We start from the raw sequence: 18,092 nt of genomic DNA, 5'->3' as shown, positions 1-18,092 counted from the left end.
TTTATTTACATACTGCCTTTTAAAAGGTCACTAAAGTTAACTGGACAATAAACTAGGCAGACATCGCTTTACAGGAAAGAAAGCTCAAAATGTCACTTATAGAGAACCCACAGTTCAGTCTTATTCACAACAAAGAGAAAAGAAATTTTCGATCATACTAGAGGAAACTCAGCCGTAAGTTTGGAATCTGCACTCAAACTACACATACAGTAAGGACGATATTCTGCTGATACAATTGATAGGCTGCTGTGCTTGTCCACTGTTTGTCTGATATTGACAATTATAAACAGGGCAGTGCAACCAGTGTTTGAAACAATCCTTACAGTGTGGCAGTGTCAGGCACAACATTTCACGTCTCTTCACACCGCTGGTTCTCTTTGGGTACCTGGGCTTCCTCCTGCTCAGTAGAGTCAGTTTTGGTATCGACGGAAGACTGTTCGTGCGAATCTCCTCAGGAGCTTTCCCCTTGATCAAATAGGCAACAGTCTTGCATGGAACATCAAACAGACCTTTGATGTCTAAGTAGTTTACAGCCAAAATGACTTCAAAAAGTGTCCCTGGGTCAACTTTCAGGAATTCTTGGTCCCAAACAGGGATAGCATCTGTTCGCTCTTCTTAGTTCTCATCAGCTTCTGGAGGAGAGGAGGGTCATCCTTTTGGTTGGTGAACCACTGAATTGCCTTTTTTTAAAAAAAGAAATTGTTATTATTATTTATTTATTTTTGAGATGGAGTCTTGCTCTGTGGCCCAGGCTGGAATGCAATGGCATGATCTCAGCTCACCGCAACCTCCAGCTCCTGGGTTCAGGTGATCCTCCTGCCTCAGCCTCCTGAGTAGTTGGGACTACAGGCATGCTGCCACCATACCTGGCTAACTTTTGTATTTTCAGTAGAGACGGAGTTTCACCATCTTGGCCACGCTGGTCTCGAACTCCTGATCTCATGTGATCCGCCGGCCTCAGCCTCCCAGAGTGCTGGGATTACAAGCGTGAGCCACCGTGCCTAGCCTGAACAACCTTTTTAATATTGCTGCATTAACATTTGGCAGAGGAACTGGGTCATTATCTCCTTCATCATTCATTCCCAAATCTTCCAACATGATCTTGAGAGTCACAGATTGTTTGGCAATTTCCACATCAACTTCAAATATCTCTCCATCAGAACTCAGCAACTTAATTGAAGGTATTATGGGTGTTGGTTCTTAAGGAGACAGCCAGCCAGAGGCTAAGGAGAGCTTGATGGCCTCAGCGGAGAAACAGGAAAGGCAGAGGACGGGGCCTCTGCAGCGACGCAGCATCTGCTCAAGCAGGATCATTTTAAATAGCAATGTGTTATACTATATATGGAAATATATCAGAGTGATATTATAGTAGATAGCGCCTGGGTGGGTGGGGGGGAGATAAATTATATTGGGTGATCTGAGGAAGAACATTTAAAGTCATTCCTTTCTCCACTTTTTTATTTTTTGAAAATAATTTAGGACCGGGCGCTGTGGGAGGGATGACCTGGGAGGAATGATCTTCCCAGCACTTTGGAAGGCCAAGATGGGCAGATCGCTTGAGCTCAGGAGTTTGAGACCAGCCTGGGCAAAATAGTGAGACATCATCTCTACCAAAAACATAAGAAATTAGCCGGGCGTAGTGGCGCATGCCTGTAATTCCAGCTACTCGGGAGGTTGAGGTGGGAGAATCACTAGAACCAGGGAGGCAGAGGTTGCAGTGAGCCGAGACTGTGCCATTGCACTCCAGCCTGGGTGACACAGCGAGACTCTGTCTCAAAAAAACAAACAAACAAACAAAAAACCTATTTTTAATTATTATGCATACATTAAGTTGTACATAGTTATGGGAACTTCCTGCGTTTATACCCTCCTAAATCCCAGAGGTACCTGTTTTCGGCTGGAAGACTCTGCCTCAGAGAGCTATTGACAGCGTCCCTGAGCTCGAGAGAAGGAAACAAAATAACCACATCCTTTTGTCAAAGAGATAGTTGAGTAAAGTTAAGAGTCCTGGCTTGTAGAAGGAAGTTTTTTTGCAGTCCCTAGATCAACACATCCTGTAGCCAATCTGAAAGGCTGTCCAAGCAGGACCCGGAACATAAGTCAGCAATGGGTTAAGGGCTCTCAGTGGAGAAGGCGGTTTGATTCCCCTGGTTTAGCCGTCAGGGGCTCGGCCCCCACATGCAAGAGTTGATAACCAAACAATGATTGTCACTAATTCACGGAAGGTTTGTAGCTGTTTTAGCCCCGATGTGCTCTGTGCTCAGTCATCCAGAAGTTACCTAGGGTGGAGGCGTTTCATGGTCTGACACTTTGACACAGAGCCATGTGACGAGCAATCTCTCAACGATTCCTCCAAGGCCAGCAACTGTCCCACCCTGGCTGCCAAGTACAGTCTATGACCCCTATGCATGCCCTCCAGCTGCCGACTCTCTCAGCAAACTCACTTCTTTGTCCGTCAGAATATCTGGCATTTTCCCCTAAAGGCTGGTTATAAAACTTCCACCTGCTTCCAGCAAAAATATTCAAGCAGATTCCAATTTTGCTTCACATGCCGCAAGAATGTGAATAATCCCATTTAGGAAGATGCTTGATTAAGTTTTGAGAACCCGAATCAACTTGGTCATTCTTCAACCCCTAGAGCAGGGCTGTCAAGAGAAAAAACACTTCTTCATCAACTATTGCCCAGAGAGGAGTCTCGTTAGGCTGGTTCCAAACACAAGGAGTTCCTGTAAGAGGCAGTAATGTGATTTCCACACGCGAAGTCCCTCAGACCAGTGCAGACTCTTTGGCCCCAGTGAACGTGTGCTCCGGGAGACAGCTGGCCTCTGACAAAAACCAATGTCCCCAATGCAGAGAGAAGAGAGGGCCTGTATCATCAGGGCTGTTATGTCATTCATCCTTCCAGCTGCCCAGCCTTTTAGGTGGAAAGACTCATAAACCAAATTCACTGAGCCATTACCTATATGAAAAGTGTGTTATCAGCTGAGTGCAATAGCTCATGCCTGTAATCCCAACACTTTGGGAGACTGAGACAGGAGGATCATTTGAGGCCAGGACTTCAAGACCAGTCTGGGCAACATAAGGAGACTCTGTTTCAATATTTTAAAATTCTAAAGAAAAATAAAAATATGTTATCACATTATTTAACAGGTTGGTAGCAAAGTCTCCCTCTGATCTGCCCCGCCAACTGCTGTGGTAACTCCCTCCTGCAGGAAGTTATGAAAGAAGAAGGCTGGGCCAGGCACGGTGGCTCAAGCATGTAATCCTAGCACTTTGGGAGACCAAGGTGGGTGGATCACCTGAGGTCAGGAGTTTGAGACCAGTCTGGCCGACATGGTAAAACCTTGTCTCTACTGAAAATACAAAAATTAGCTGGGCATGGTGGCAAGCGCCTATAGTCCCAGCTGCTCGGGAGGCTGAGGCAGGAGAATTGGTTGAACCCGGGAGGTGGAGGTTGTGGTGAGCCGAGATCACGCCACTGTACTCCAGCCTGGGCAACAAGAACAAAACTCCGTCTCAAAAAAAAAAAAATGCAAAATTAACCGAGCGTAGTGGCAGGCACCTGTAATCCCAGCTACTCGGGAGGCTGAAGCAGGAGAATTGCTTGAACCTGGGAGGCAGAGGTTGCAGTGAGCTAAGATCGCGCCACTGCACTCCAGCCTGGGTGACAGAGAACAACACCATCTCAAAAATAAAACAAAATTAAATTAAAATTAAAAAATAAAAGAAAGGAGAAGCCTGGCAGCTCTGAGAACAGGTACCTCTGTCCTTGTAGTTCCCTGCGTCTGTCTCCCAAACCTGAGCTAAGACAAGCACATGGCTTCAAGGTGGCAGAGTCCTCATCACAGCTGGGAAGAGAAGAAAAGCCCTTGCTTTAAGACCTGCACTGGGTACCTTGAAAACTGGTGTGTTTCAACAGACAAGAATTCCTTTGCTAAATTCTTTTTTGTTGTTGTTTTTGTTGCTGTTTTTGAGACAGAGTCTCGCTCTGTCACCCAGGTTGGAGTGCAGTGATGCGATCTCGGCCCCCTGCAACCTCTGCCTCCTGGGTTCCAGCGATTCTCCTGCCTCAGCCTCCTGAGTAGCTGGGATTGCAGGCGTGAGTCACTGCACTTGGTCCCCCCTTGCTAAATTCTATCAAAGGAATATTTCCCCCACAGGGGTACCCGGTGTGATCTCGCATATATGAATATCTAAATAGTTTCCCTCCATTACTGCCGAGGTGGAACTAAGGGGCCTATAAAGTGTGAAATGAGAAATGGTTGCTGCGTGGTTTAATGCTAATTACCACTCAGGTGATGTGGCTAAGGCTTCCACATTCTTACAGCTCCTGAAATCAGAATCTGGTTAGCGGCTATTTTAAGACTGCATTATAAAACCTGCCTCCAAATGCTTTCTAAATAAGGAGACTATTATGGGCTGCCACCCATCTTTCCCTCCTGTTAATCATTTCAAGGATTTATGTTGTATACACAGGGTGACTACTAACCAATTAAAACATTAAGGACATTTTTTAATTTGAATAATTTAGTTGAACTTTAGAAGAATCCTCCTTCCCCACCATCCCTCTACATCTTTTAATTTAAGTACCTGAATTCTATCACAGTCTATTAAAAGTATAAATAAATAAGTTCTAAGTCTACTGATAAAAGCTAGGGAAATGGTTTTTATTTTTAAATAACATATTTGTGTTAGAATGATTGGCTTAATTACAGAACTAAAAACAATTGTGAACCCTAGACTTTCTCTTCCCGAGTTGTGCTGTTTTAATTGCTTCAGTGGTAGGATAGCCAATCCACTCATTTTGTTCTATTTTCCAGGTTTCCAACCTGCCATATTTATACTAAAAATCATTGGTGATTCTGCAAGACAAAAAAACATTTAGTGACATGTAGTTCTCCCAATATCTTTACTGAGTTACAAAATTACTAATAACATGCATAGTCTTTCCCTCCAAGCTAACTTTCTTGTGTCCATATATCTGACCAAAGTCAGAATCCAATTAGTCATCTTAGAATATTGTTTCGACTTTGCAAAAAAAAAAGAACATTGTTTCAACTCTAATACCCACTCAACCTGCACCTAATCCAATCAATCAACAGCCCAAGTTGATCCCATCTCTGAATTAACTCTTTTTTTGTTTGTTTGTTTAACAGAGATGAGGTCTCACTATGTGGCCCAGGCTGGTCTCAAACTCCTAAGCCCAAGGAATCCTCCCGCCTCAGCCTCCCTAAGTGTTGAAATTACAGCACCTAGGCAGCCACTGCACCCAGCCTGAATTAACTCTTTAACCCCCCTTTTTTTTTCTTTCCTGAGAGAGTCTCACTCTGCTGCCCAAGCGGAAGTGCAGTGGCACAATCTCCATTCACTGCAACCTCAGCCTCCAGGGTTCAAGCGATTCTCCTTCCTCAGCCTCCTGAGTAGCTGGGACCACAAGCCCGTGCCACCAACATCTGGCTATGTTTTGTATCTTTGATAGAGACAGGGTTTCACCGTATTAGACAGGCTGGTCTCAAACTCCTGACCTCAAGTGATCTTCCCTCCTTGGCCTCCCAAAGTGCTAGGACTACAGGCGTGAGCCCCCACACCCAGCCCTGAATTAACTATTGAATCCACACCCCCTCCCCAGGCCTGGTACCACTGTTGTAGCTCAGGACCTGGCTGTGCCTCACCAGGACAGTGAGTGTAATAACCCAATGGGTTCACCTTGGCCACTGCCTAGACAGAGCCAATTTATCAAGACAGGAAGAATTGCAAGAGAGAAAACAGTAAAGAGTAATTCACGCAGAGTTAGCTGTGCAGGAGACTGGAGTCTCATTATTACTCAAATCAGTCTCCCTGAGCATAGGGGAATCAGAGTTTTTAAGGATAATTTGGTGGGTGGGGGGACAGCCAGTGAGTCAGGAGTGTTGATTGGTTGGGTCAGACGTGAACTCACCTGGGTGAGTTCCACAAGAACACAGATGGATGGGGGCCACAGGATCAGATGAGCCAATTTATCGACCTGGGTGGTGCCAGCTGATCCATCAAGGGCAGGGTCTGCAAAATATCTCAAGCACTGACCTCAGGCTTTACAAAGTGATGCTATCTCCAGGAACAGTCAGAATCTTGTAGCCTCCAACTGCATGACTCCTAAACCATAATTCTCATCTTTTGACTAATTTGTTAGTCTATAAAGACACTCTCGTCCCCAGGCAAGAAAGGGGTTTGTTTTGGGGAAGGGCTGTTATCATCTTTGTTCTAAACTATAAGCTAAGTGCCTCCCAAAATTATGTCTAGGAATGAACAAGGACAGCTTGGAGGTTTGGCTCGCTCTCAGCTCACTGCACCCTCTGCCTCCCAGGTTCAAGCAATTCTCCTCCCAAGTAGCTGGGATTACTGGCATGGGCCACCACGCCCAGCTAATTTTTGTATTTTCAGTAGAGATGGGGTTTCGCCATGTTGGTCAGGCTGGTCTCGAACTCCTGATCTCATGATCTGCCTGCGTCGGCCTCCCAAAGTGCCAGGATTACAGGCATAAGCCACCGTGCCCAGCCTGTTTTTGGGGGCTTTGAGACAGGGTCTTACTCTGTCACTTAGGTTGGAGTGCAGTGGCACGATCCCAGCTCACTGCAGCCTCGACCTCTTGGGCTCAAGCGATCATCCCGCCCCTCAGCCTCCTAAGTAGCCGAGACTACAGGCACGCACCACCATATCCAGCTAATTTTTGTATATTTTATAGAGGCAGGGTTTCGCCATGTTGCCCAGGCTGGTCTTGAACTCCTGGCTCAAGTGGTCCACCCACCCTGGCCTCTCAGAATTCTAGGATTACAGGCGTGAGCTACCACCGCACTCAGCCACGTGATGTTCTAAACACAAATCAGAACCCTAGCTCCGTGTCCACCATATGCAAAGTCCATGGTCTTTGGAATGGCCCATTGAGGACATTTCTTGCCTCCCCCAGGCCAAGTTGGGACCCCTCTCTCAGACCTTCATGTATGTCCCGTGCACTGAGGATTCCACAGCATTTTAATTCTTTGCTTGCAAAATTATCTCCCTCAAGGCCAAGCACAGTGACTCACACCTGTAATCCCAGCACTTTGGGAGACTGAGGCAGGCAGATCTCTTGAGGCCAGGAGTTCGAGACCAGCCTGGGCAACAGGGTGAAACCCTGTGGCTACTAAAAAAAAAATACAAAAATTAGCTGGGTGCAGTGGCACATGTTTGGAATCCCAGCTCCTTGGGAGGTTGAAGTGGGAAGATCGCTTGAACCTGGGAGGTTGCATGAGCCAAGATCATACCACTGCACTCCAGCCTGGGTGACAGAAGTAGACCTCATCTCAAAAAGCAAACACACAAACTGTCTGCCTCACTAGACTATGAGCATCCTAAAGGAGGGAGCTCTGTTTTTCCCAGCACCCCACACCGAGAAAATGGTTTAAAAACAAACAAACGAAAGATTGCTTGTAGATAAAAAGAAAAGGCCAGGCATGGTAGCTCACTCCTGTAATCCCAGCACTTTGGGAGGTTGAGGCAGGTAGATCACCTGAGGTTGGGAGTTGGAGACCAGCCTGACCAACATAAGGAGACCCTGTCTCTATAAAAGAAAGAAAGAATAGAAGATGGGCAATAGGAGCCCATTGAGCTTCACATACTGTGATAGTCCACAAATATGTCTTGTCGGCCTGCTCACCTAACTTCCCAGCATGAAAAAGGGGATTCCAGTAGAGTGACCATTGCCGCATCCAGTCTATTTGGGGAGAATCCCCTAGCAGCAGGCCAGCTTTGAGTATGTGTGACCTATACCATCATACAGGATCCCACACTTAAAAAGCCCTTACATTTAATTTAACGCTCTTCTGTTACTATCTTAAAATTCTTTTTTTTTTTTTTTTTTTTTTTTGAGATGCAGTCTCACTTTGTCGCCGAGGCTGGAGTGCAGTGGAGCGATCTCGGCTCACTGCAACCTCCGCCTCCTGGGTTCAAGCGATTCTCCTGCCTCAGCCTCCTGAGTAGCTGGGACTACAGGTGCGTGCCACCACACCGGCTAATTTTTCATTTTTAGTAGAGATGGGATTTCACCATGTTGTCCAGGCTGGTCTCAAACTCCTGACCTCAAGTGATCCGCCCACCTCAGCCTCCCAAAGTGCTGGGATTACAGGCATGAGCCACCATGCCTGGCCTCAGCCATCACGCCTGGCTGAAATTCTTTGTGGGTGTTTGTTTGTTTGTTTGTTTGTTTTTGAGATGGAGTTTCACTCTTGTTGCCCAGGCTGGAGTGAAATGGTGCGATCTTGGCTCACCGCAACCTCTGCCTCCCAGGTTCAAGCGATTCTCCTGCCTCAGCCTCCTGAGTAGCTGGGATTACAGGCACGCGCCACCATGCCTGGCAAATTTTGTATTTTTTTTTTTTTTCAGTAGAGATGGGGTTTCGCCATGTTGGTCAGGCTGGTCTCGAACTCCTGATCTCATGATCTGCCTGCGTCGGCCTCCCAAAGTGCCAGGATTACAGGCATAAGCCACCGTGCCCAGCCTGTTTTTGGGGGCTTTGAGACAGGGTCTTACTCTGTCACTTAGGTTGGAGTGCAGTGGCACGATCCCAGCTCACTGCAGCCTCGACCTCTTGGGCTCAAGCGATCATCCCGCCCCTCAGCCTCCTAAGTAGCCGAGACTACAGGCACGCACCACCATATCCAGCTAATTTTTGTATATTTTATAGAGGCAGGGTTTCGCCATGTTGCCCAGGCTGGTCTTGAACTCCTGGCTCAAGTGGTCCACCCACCCTGGCCTCTCAGAATTCTAGGATTACAGGCGTGAGCTACCACCGCACTCAGCCACGTGATGTTCTAAACACAAATCAGAACCCTAGCTCCGTGTCCACCATATGCAAAGTCCATGGTCTTTGGAATGGCCCATTGAGGACATTTCTTGCCTCCCCCAGGCCAAGTTGGGACCCCTCTCTCAGACCTTCATGTATGTCCCGTGCACTGAGGATTCCACAGCATTTTAATTCTTTGCTTGCAAAATTATCTCCCTCAAGGCCAAGCACAGTGACTCACACCTGTAATCCCAGCACTTTGGGAGACTGAGGCAGGCAGATCTCTTGAGGCCAGGAGTTCGAGACCAGCCTGGGCAACAGGGTGAAACCCTGTGGCTACTAAAAAAAAAATACAAAAATTAGCTGGGTGCAGTGGCACATGTTTGGAATCCCAGCTCCTTGGGAGGTTGAAGTGGGAAGATCGCTTGAACCTGGGAGGTTGCATGAGCCAAGATCATACCACTGCACTCCAGCCTGGGTGACAGAAGTAGACCTCATCTCAAAAAGCAAACACACAAACTGTCTGCCTCACTAGACTATGAGCATCCTAAAGGAGGGAGCTCTGTTTTTCCCAGCACCCCACACCGAGAAAATGGTTTAAAAACAAACAAACGAAAGATTGCTTGTAGATAAAAAGAAAAGGCCAGGCATGGTAGCTCACTCCTGTAATCCCAGCACTTTGGGAGGTTGAGGCAGGTAGATCACCTGAGGTTGGGAGTTGGAGACCAGCCTGACCAACATAAGGAGACCCTGTCTCTATAAAAGAAAGAAAGAATAGAAGATGGGCAATAGGAGCCCATTGAGCTTCACATACTGTGATAGTCCACAAATATGTCTTGTCGGCCTGCTCACCTAACTTCCCAGCATGAAAAAGGGGATTCCAGTAGAGTGACCATTGCCGCATCCAGTCTATTTGGGGAGAATCCCCTAGCAGCAGGCCAGCTTTGAGTATGTGTGACCTATACCATCATACAGGATCCCACACTTAAAAAGCCCTTACATTTAATTTAACGCTCTTCTGTTACTATCTTAAAATTCTTTTTTTTTTTTTTTTTTTTTTTTGAGATGCAGTCTCACTTTGTCGCCGAGGCTGGAGTGCAGTGGAGCGATCTCGGCTCACTGCAACCTCCGCCTCCTGGGTTCAAGCGATTCTCCTGCCTCAGCCTCCTGAGTAGCTGGGACTACAGGTGCGTGCCACCACACCGGCTAATTTTTCATTTTTAGTAGAGATGGGATTTCACCATGTTGTCCAGGCTGGTCTCAAACTCCTGACCTCAAGTGATCCGCCCACCTCAGCCTCCCAAAGTGCTGGGATTACAGGCATGAGCCACCATGCCTGGCCTCAGCCATCACGCCTGGCTGAAATTCTTTGTGGGTGTTTGTTTGTTTGTTTGTTTGTTTTTGAGATGGAGTTTCACTCTTGTTGCCCAGGCTGGAGTGAAATGGTGCGATCTTGGCTCACCGCAACCTCTGCCTCCCAGGTTCAAGCGATTCTCCTGCCTCAGCCTCCTGAGTAGCTGGGATTACAGGCACGCGCCACCATGCCTGGCAAATTTTGTATTTTTTTTTTTTTTCAGTAGAGATGGGGTTTCTCCATGTTGGTCAGGCTGGTCTCAAACTCCTGACCTCAGGTGATCCACCCACCTCAGCCTCCCAAAGTGCTGGGATTACAGGCATGAGCCACCGCGCCCGGCCTTAAATTCCTAATAAGTTATTAACAATGAGCTCACATTTTCTATCAGCACTGAGTTCTGCAAATTCTGTAACCGGTCCTGCCTAGTGGATATGGAAATCATAAGGGCTGGGGACTCAGATCCTCCTGCTTCCTTCTCCCCGTCTCATCCTCTCATGCATATATTCACCAAGCAGTCATTATCTGCAGACTGAGGGAATACTTTTAGTGTTTCTATCTACTGCTATTTTTCAGCATTATGTCGTCAATTTTTTTTTTTTTTTTTTTTTTTTTTTTTTTTTTTTTTTTTTTTTTGGAGACAGAGTCTCTATCTGTCGCCCAGGCTGGAGTGCAGTGGTGTGATCTCAGCTCACTGCAGCATCCGCCTCTCGGGTTTAAGCAATTCTCCTGCCTCAGCCTCCAGAGTAGCGAGGACTGCAGGCTTCCGCCACCACGCCCGGCTAATTTTTGTATTTTTAGTAGAAATGGAGTTTCATCATGTTGGTCAGGATGGTCTCGATCTCTTGACCTTGTAATCTGCCCGCTTCAGCCTCCCAAAGTGCTGGGATTGCAGGCGTGAGCCACCGCGCCCGGCCATATGTTATCACTACTGAATTTAATAAAATACATATTTATTTGAAAGAGTTTCTTAATTTTATGTGACATTTTATCTATGAATATATCTTCTACCTAAGAAAGTCCTCATTAGGTACCAGTCTGTCTCTAACAGTTTTCTAACACTTGCTAAGTTCCCTTTGTAACTTAGAGGAGGCTACAGGTTGAGAACCTTTCCCAAGCAGAAATATCTGATTAGAATTGAACAGCTCCTGGTGGTACTTTTCACCTCCTGGGAGCCAGGAGCCCAGGCACACCTAAGCACTGTCACTTAGATGCTAATACCCAGGAGATGAAGAGGTGATAAGAAGCTCTCTCGGGGACATCACAGTTGCAGTATCCCTACTGGCCATCACCTGCAGGACTCCTCTCCACAGCTCCTTCTCAGCTCCCACCCATCTTCGCAACCTGCACCTTTGGGCAGCCACTGATTTCCAGAGCCCCCACAGACTTCCAGTAGATTCCATTTCCATTTGAGGAAGAGTGAGTGGGTTGCTGCTGCTGGTCACATGGGAGAACTTTCTAAAAAGTGATAAAAATCAAAACTGCTTTTGCTGCAGGTTCTTCTTCCTTTCACTTGTCCCCACCCCTCACATGGTAGTAAGAGATGAAGACAGCTGGGCTTCTGGGTTGGGTGGGAACTTGGGGAACTTTTATGTCTAGCTAAAGGATTGTAAATGCACCAATCAGCACTCTGTAAAATCTCACCAATGAGCACTCTGTGTCTAGCTAAAGGATTGTAAATGCACCAATCAGTACTCTGTAAAATGGACCAATCAGCAGGATGTGGGTGGGACCAAATAAGGGAATAAAAGCTGGCCACTCGAGCCAGCAGCAGCAACCCACTCGGGTCCCCTTCCATGATGTGGGAGCTTTGTTCTTTTGCTCTTCTCAATAAATCTTGCTGCTGCTCACTCTTTGGGTCTGCACTACCTTTATGAGCTGTAACACTCACCGCAAGGATCCGCAGCTTCATTCCTAAAGTCAGCAAGACCACAAACCCACCGGGAAGAACAAACGACTCTGGACACGCCACCTTTAAGAGCTGTAACACTCACTGTGAAGGTCTGCAGCTTTACTCCTGAAGTCAGCGAGACCACGAACCCACCGGAAGGAATAAACTCCAGACACATCTGAACATCTGAAGGAACAAACTCCGGACATGCCATCTTTAAGAGTTGTAACACTCACCACGAAGGTCCACGGCTTCATTCTTGAAGTCAGCAAGACCAAGAACTCACCGGAATGAATAAATTCTGGACACAGTAGGTAGGAGTGCCTGGTGATAGATAACACAGTTGACTGCCTCCAGGGGCCGCAGCCAAGCTCTGCCCTAGCCCCTGGCCACATGGAGCACACGTTTGGCATTTGACTCAACAGGTAGTTGTTGTTAGTTCCCCACCCTCTCTCTCTATCTGATCCACCTAGGAGTAACACCTAAAGGTTACTTTGGCCTCACCAGGTGCACAGTCTGTCCCAAACCCTTTGTGTGTGTGTGTGTGTGTGTGTGTGTATACATATGTGTGTGTGTGTGTGTGTGTGTGTGTATATATATATATATATTTTTTTTTTTTTTTTTTTTTGAGATGGAGTCTGCCTTTGTTGCCCAGGCTGGAGTGCAGTGGTGCTATCTTGGCTCCCAAGTAGCTAGGATTTCAGGCACGTACCACAATGCCCAGCTAATTTTTTGTGTTTTTAGAAGAGATGGGGTTTCACCATGCTGGTCAGGCTGGCCTCGAACTCCTGACCTTGTGATCCACCCACCTTAGCCTCCTAAAGTGCTGGGATTACAGGTGTGAGCCACTGTGCCCAGCTCAGAGCCAAGCTCTTTTACCACTAAACACTACTGCCTTCCCCGGACCATCTAGCTAGCTGTGGTCCACTGTGACCTCAGATATCTTTCTAGAACTAATGCATTCGTACCAATTCTGTGCCAGCGTCCTACATGCATAAACATGCCATCTTATAATAGTGCCTACTGAATGGCATTGCTTTTCACTAAGAGTCGCTCCAACTGCCCACCCCAATCTATTACGAAGGCTGGTGGTAAGAGTTCAGAGTGGGGGCAAAGGTGGAAGTTCAGAGCTGGAGGACCGGGTGTGTAGAAGCTAAAAGAGATGAACCAGATGGCTTCTGTGAGAAGTACATACAGTGGGTGGATCAACATTTCCTGCCTTCTCCTAGGGTGGGTCTTCCTCCATAGCAGAGGCTGGAAGGTTAAGAACCACAATTCCCAAGCTCTAGGATTCCAGATGCTGATGAGGTTCCATCAACCAGCAGGAAGCAACAAGGATAAGACCCCCCCTTCTTATCCTTATCCTGCTGCTTCCACTGTTTCTCGTGGCAAGGGTCATTCCTGTGGAATCTGGCTTTCCCACAGTGTCTTCCCAAACCAGCCAGTAACAAAAGAGTCAGTAATTTCCTTGCTGCCTGACCTCCCACTTCTTTTTTTCTTTTCTTTCTTTTTCTTCCTTTCTTTTTTCTTTTTTTTTTTTTTGTTTGGTGGAGGGAGAGGGGATGGAGTCTCGCTCAGCTGTCCAGGTTGGAGTGCAGAGGCATGATCTCCGCCCCCCGGGTTCAAGCGATTATCCTGTCTCAGCCTCCCGAGTAGCTGGGATTACAGGTTCACATTACCACACCCGAATAATTTTTGTATTTTTAGTAGAGACGGGATTTCACCATGTTGGCCAGGATGGTCTCGATCTCTTGACGTCGTGATCCACCTGCCTCGGCTTCCCAAAGTGCTGGGATTACAGGCATGAGCCACCGTGCCTGGCCTTCTTTTTTTTTTTTTAATTTTTTATTTTTTTGAGACGGAGTCTCACTCTGTCCCCCAGGCTGAAGTACAGTGGCACGATCTCAGCTCACTGCAACCTCCACTGCCCGGGTTCAAGCAATTCTCGTGTCCTAGCCTCCCAAGTACCTGGGACTATAAGCGTGTGCCACCATGCCTGGCTAATTTTTTTGTATTTTTAGTAAAGACAGAGTTTCACCATGTTGGCCAGGCTGGTCTTAAACGCCTGACCTCAGGTGATCTGCCCGCCTTGGCCTCCCAAAGTGATGGAATTATAGCCATGAACCAGCATGTCTGGCGTATCTTCCCCCTTCTAAAACTCAGAGGGGTACCTTCAGCCTCCTGATCAATTCTGTAATCAATATTAATTCTCCTTCAGCCTAAACTAGCTAGCCAGCTAGAGTAGATTATGTCTGTCACTGACTCCTGACCAATACAGCATTGAGATGAAAATCTGACCATGACTGGGGTGCAGAGGAAATTTCGTTGCCAAAGACTTCATTTAAACAAAAAGCATAGAGAATAGCATGACAAACATCTTTGTACCCCCCACCAAGTTTCAAAAATAAAATTGAGGCTGAGCGAGGTGGCTCACATCTGAAATTCCAGCAATTTGGGAGGCCAAGGCAGGCGGATCACTTGAGGTCAGAAGTTCGAGACAGCCTGGCTAACATAGCAAAGCCCCTGACTCTACTAAAAATACAAAAATTAGACTGGCATGGTGGCACCACTTGTAATCCCAGCTACTTGAGAGGCTGAGGCACAAAATCATTTGAACCTGGGAGGCAGAGGTTGCAGTGAGCCGAGACTGGGTCACTGCCCTCCAGCCTGCAATACAGAGTGAGATCCGTCTCAAACAACAACAACAACAACAAATGACCGGGTGCAATGGCTCACGCCTGTAATCCCAGCACTTTGGGAGGCCGAGGCGGACAAATCACCTAAGGTCAGGAGTTCAAGACCATCCTGGACAACATGGTGAAACCCTGTCCATACTAAAAATTCAAAAATTAGTTGGACATGGTGGTGGGTGCCTGTAATCCCAGCTACTGGGTAGGCTGAGGCAGGAGAATCACTTGAACCCGGGAGGCAGAGGTTGCAGTGAGCCGAGATCTCACCACTGCACTCCAGTCTGGGTGACAGAGCCAGACTCCATCTCAAAAAAAAAAGAAGGAAATAAAATTGATGCCTCTGTTTCCTCTTTACCACTTAAAACCCCCACCTCTTATTTCAAGGACCTATCATCTTGAAGTGCCTGTGTATGTGTTTACATTTTTACCTCTTATGTAGCCCACATATCCCTGACTTTGTGTGCCTCCTTCTACAACTTGCTTTTTTTCCTCAACATTATGTTTTAGAGATTTACCAATACTGATATACGGTCAGCCCAGTTTATTCTTTTTTTTTTTTTTGAGACAGAATCTTGCTCTGTCACACAGCTGGCATGCGGTGCAGTGGTATGATCATAGCTCACTGCAGCCTCAACCTCCTTGGGCTCAGGCAATTCTCCTGCATCAGCCTCCTGAGTAGCTGGGAGCCCAGGCATGCGACAACACGGTTGGCTTATTTTTTAATTTATTATAAAAACAGGGTCCTAGCCAGGCGCGGTGGCTCACGCCTGTAATCCCAACACTTTGGGAGGCTGAAGTGGGTGGATCGCCTGAGGTCAGGAGTTCGAGACCAGCCTGGCCAACACAGTGAAACCCTGTATCTACTAAAAATACAAAAAAGTAGCTAAGCGTGGTGGTGAGCACCCATAATCCCAGCTACTAGGGAGGCTGAGGCAGGAGAATTGCTTGAACCCGGGAAGCGGAGGCTGAAGTGAGCTGAGATCACACCACTGCACTCCAGTCTGGGTGACAGAGCCAGACTCCATCTCAAAAAAAAAAGAAAGAAATAAAATTGATGGCTCTGTTTCCTCTTTACCACTTAAAACCCCCACCTCTTATTTCAAGGACCTATCATCTTGAAGTGCCTGTGTATGTGTTTACATTTTTACCTCTTATGTAGCCCACATATCACTCCATTGCACTCCATTGCAACAAGAGCAAAACTCTGTCTCAAAAAACAAACAAACAAACAACAACAACAACAACAAAAAACAGGGTCTTACTATGATGCCCAGGATGGTCTTGAACTCCTAGGCTCAAGAGATCTTCACGTTTCAGCTTCCCAGAGTGCTAGGATTATAAGCATGAGCTACCAAACCCAGCCCTCAGTTTATCACCCAGGCTGGAAAGCAGTGACTCAATAACAACTGATTGCAGCACCTTCCTGGGCTCAAGCCGACCTCCCGAGTAGCTGGAACTATAGCCATGTCTGGCTAATTTTTTTTTTTTTTTTTTTTTTTTTGTAGAGGTGGAGTTCTGCCATTTTGCCCAGGTTAGTCTCAAACTCCCGGGCTCAAAGGATCTTCCCGCCTCGGCCTCCCAAAGTGCTGAGATTATAGCTGTGAGCACCATGCTCAGCCAGTTTATTCCTTTAAACAGTTGGATGGTATTCCATGCATGAACATATTATCTGCATGGTTACATCACAGTTTATTCTGCTATCGATGAGGGACGTAATTTAACTTTCTGAACTCTAACTGGGAATGGCATTTCAAATGTCTTCAGGACAGACAAATAAGAGAAATACATGAAATGCTTTGCAGAGCAACAATAATGACCGGTGCCCATGGTGACCAAGGCATTCACATTTCTGTCTTAAAACTGCACTGGCTGGGCACACCTCATCCCTGGAGCATCAGTGTCCACGGTGGTGTCCCCAGTCTCTGTGCTTACGGTTGAGGCTTCTTAAGACAAAGACCCATGACAAACGGTACCAGATCACTTTCAGGAAATGAAAATAAAGTGGGTGACTGGCTTCCCATCCCAACAGCATGCGCCTGAGTTCTGGGAAGATGCTGGTGATCTCACTGACCAATCATGGAGCCGTTCTAACACCTTTGCCAGGAATTCTGGATGAAACCGGTAGCTCAGTGCAAACAATTCAGGAGTTTCTCAATAACCAGGGCTGGAGATGAGTTACTTTGTCACTCAAAGCTACTGAATCATGGAAAGTGGAGATGCATTTGCTATGGTTCAGTTCCAGTCAGTAGAACTTCCCTGGACACTGTGGGAAGAAGGAGAAAAGAATGGCTTTGCAGACAAACATGCATAAATCCCAGTTCTGTCTCTTTCTTTGTTTTGTTTTTGTTTTGTTTTGGTTTGGTTTTTGTTTGTTTGTTTTTGAGATGGAGTGTCGTTGTGTCGCCCAGGCTGAAGTGCAGTGGTGTGATCTCGGCTCCCTGCAACCTCCACCTCCTGGGTTCAAGCAATTCTCCTGCCTCACCTTCCCGAGCAGCTGGGATTACAGGCGTGCACCACCACGCCCGGCTAATTTTTGTATTTTTAGGAGAGACAGGGTTTCGTGGTGTTGGCCAGGCTGGTCTAGAACTCCTGAACTCAGGTGATTCACCCACCTCGGCCTCCCAAAGTGTTGGGATTACAGGCGTGAGCCACCCCAGTTCTGCCTCTTTCTAAGTGAATGACCTTGGACAAACGTTTCCTCTCTCTGAGCTTTGGTTCCCTTATATCTAAATGGAAAATTAAAATAATAACTGGGCTGGCGTGCTGGCTCATGCCTGTAGTCTCAGCACTTTTGGAGGCCAAGGCGGGTGGATCACCTGAGGTCAGGAGTTCGAGACCAACCTGACCAACATGGTAAAACTCCATCTCTACTAAAAATACAAACAAAAACAAAAACAAAAAAAAACTAGCCAGGCATGGTGGTGGGCACCTGTAATCCCAGCAACTTGGGAGTCTGAGGCAGGAGAATCATTTGAACCTAGGAGGCAGAGATTGCAGTAAACTGAGATCACGCCATTGCACTGCAGCCTAGGTGACAAAAGTGAAACTCCATCTCAAAAATAAAAATAAAATAGTAAAATAAAATAATAACTGGACGTGGGTGATCTGGTTTCCTTTCCTTTGGGTAACAGCATCCAGATTTGCTTCTGGGGAAACACGCCTCTGCCACTTGTAGTCCATACATTTTGGATCATGCGTCACTGCCCTTAACTTCAGAGGTGATATGGGACGCTGACCACCAGCAAGACTTACCGTGTCCCTGGCCAAATCACTGGTTCACAGGCAGGCATATCATGCAGTCAGAGCCAGTGCCATACAATGAAACTTTTATTGGAACATCAAGTGCTTTTTTACTGATGTACT

At 46.8% G+C, this 18,092-nt stretch overlaps 1 pseudogene; it reads right to left on the bottom strand.

The window, feature by feature from the left end:
- Positions 1-349: 349 nt before the first annotated feature.
- The window catches only part of LOC100428989 (S-phase kinase-associated protein 1-like), a 49,756-nt pseudogene continuing 32,013 nt past the window's right edge, over positions 350-18,092 (bottom strand).

The sequence above is a fragment of the Macaca mulatta genome, chromosome 5, assembly GCF_049350105.2.
Source record: "Macaca mulatta isolate MMU2019108-1 chromosome 5, T2T-MMU8v2.0, whole genome shotgun sequence".
Taxonomy (NCBI): domain Eukaryota; kingdom Metazoa; phylum Chordata; class Mammalia; order Primates; family Cercopithecidae; genus Macaca; species Macaca mulatta.
This window is presented reverse-complemented; position numbering and strand designations above follow the sequence as displayed.